General features: G+C 57.8%; 1 protein-coding gene across 1 annotated transcript in view; it reads left to right on the top strand.

Annotated features, from left to right (window-relative positions):
• The window catches only part of ING5 (inhibitor of growth family member 5), a 36,478-nt gene that overhangs the window by 357 nt on the left and 34,501 nt on the right, over positions 1-1,620 (top strand). The gene's annotated exons all lie outside the window — the stretch shown is intronic.

Below are 1,620 nucleotides of genomic sequence, written 5' to 3'. Positions count from 1 at the left end.
CGGCCCCGCCCCCAGCGCCGCGTCTTCCCTGCCCCGCCCCGAGCAGCGCAGGTGGTGGAGTCCGCACCTGCGGGGGCGGGTCCTGGGTCCTGTGAGTCTGTACTTGGTTCCCGGGAACTGCACTCAGTGCAGGCCTGTGTGATCTGGGGAGGCGGGGCTGCTAGGGCCCCGCTCTTGTTCCCGGGGTGCTCCCGCTTCAGAAGGGTTCTGTGTGGCAGCTCCCCACCTGGGCTCCCATCGCCCTGTTGACAGGTAGCAGCAGCTTGGGTCCTCCCGAGAATTGAGTGGAACCTGCTCTTCACAGATGAGGAAATGGGGCCCACAGCGGCTTGAGTGGCTTGCTGGAGGTCACCTGCTTGTAGAATGTCAGAGCCCACGTGTTGTGGGAGTGCCAGGGAGTTGCCAGGGTCGCATTGGTTGTGCCTGGGTTGGGAGGTTCTGGAGTGCTCTTTTGGGGCCTCTTCACTGGGGATGCCATGGTCTCTCGGACCTGGCAGCGTCAACCTGCCAAGGTGGCAGAGACTGGTGAGTGAGCCAGGTGCTCAGAGCAGCCCCCCCCCCCCCCCCCCGCATCCTGCACGTGGTGGGCCTGTGGGGATCCCGTTCTGCCCATTTGCTCTGCTCTCTTGGTAGGGCCTGAGTGTGGGGGTTCACTGGTGGGAGAACTGAAATGGGAAGCACACTAGAGGCAGGCCCTTTGCTGTCCCCAGGTTCTGTGGCAGGCATCCCAGGGAGGGTTAGTGGGGTCCCTTCTCTGTGTCTCTGAGCAATTACTGTGTCTAGGCCTTGGGTTGCACAGTCACCTGTGCAACCAGGAAGGCACACGTGAGCCCTGTCTTCTTGCGCCCCACTCACTGGCAGATGGGACACTTGGGTTTTTAAGAAGTTCACAGAAGATTAAGGGTCCCAAAGGAGCCAGCAGGTCCAGAACAAGCAGGATAGTGGTCAGTCCCGGCTGGACAGAGCAAAGGGGCTGCTCTGCGGCTTTGGGAGCCTAGCGCTGTGCAGGGCATAGTGCTGTTCTCTAGGGGAGCCGGGGGGAATTAGAGGATTGCTGTGGTGTCTGTGGGAGTCCAGGGAAGGTTGGCCATGCCCTTGCTGGACTATCCGGTGGGGTCGCAAGGCCAGTTTAACTTTAGGTAAAATTAAAAATTGAATCCTTGGTGGCACTAGTCCTATTTCTAGTACTCAGTAGCCCCATGTGGCCAGGGACCACTGTCCTGGGCAGCTCAGACATAGAACATATGTATCTGTCCTCGCATTGAGCTCTGAACAGTGCACTACACTCCCTGGCACACTTGCTTTCAGGATGAAGTTGGGGAAGATCCAGGAGGACCCCAGGGTTTTAGGTTGAGCCATGATGGGTGCAGCTCACCCAGGTAGGGAGTTTAGCGGGGGTCTGGGGAAAGGGGTCACATGGATTGTCTCTATGTCAGCCTGTTGTCAGCATTGGTTGGTCTTGTCCCTACAAAGAGTTTTTTTTTTTTTAAGAGAGAAAGTCTCATTTTATTGCCCTTGGTAGAGTGCTGTGGCATCACACAGCTTACAGCAACCTCCAACTCCTGGGTTTAGGCAATTATCTTGCCTCACCCTCTGAGTAGCTGGGACTACAGGTGCCCA

The sequence above is a fragment of the Otolemur garnettii genome, unplaced genomic scaffold (genome assembly GCF_000181295.1).
Source record: "Otolemur garnettii isolate 467f Iridium unplaced genomic scaffold, OtoGar3 scaffold00364, whole genome shotgun sequence".
Taxonomy (NCBI): domain Eukaryota; kingdom Metazoa; phylum Chordata; class Mammalia; order Primates; family Galagidae; genus Otolemur; species Otolemur garnettii.
This window is presented reverse-complemented; position numbering and strand designations above follow the sequence as displayed.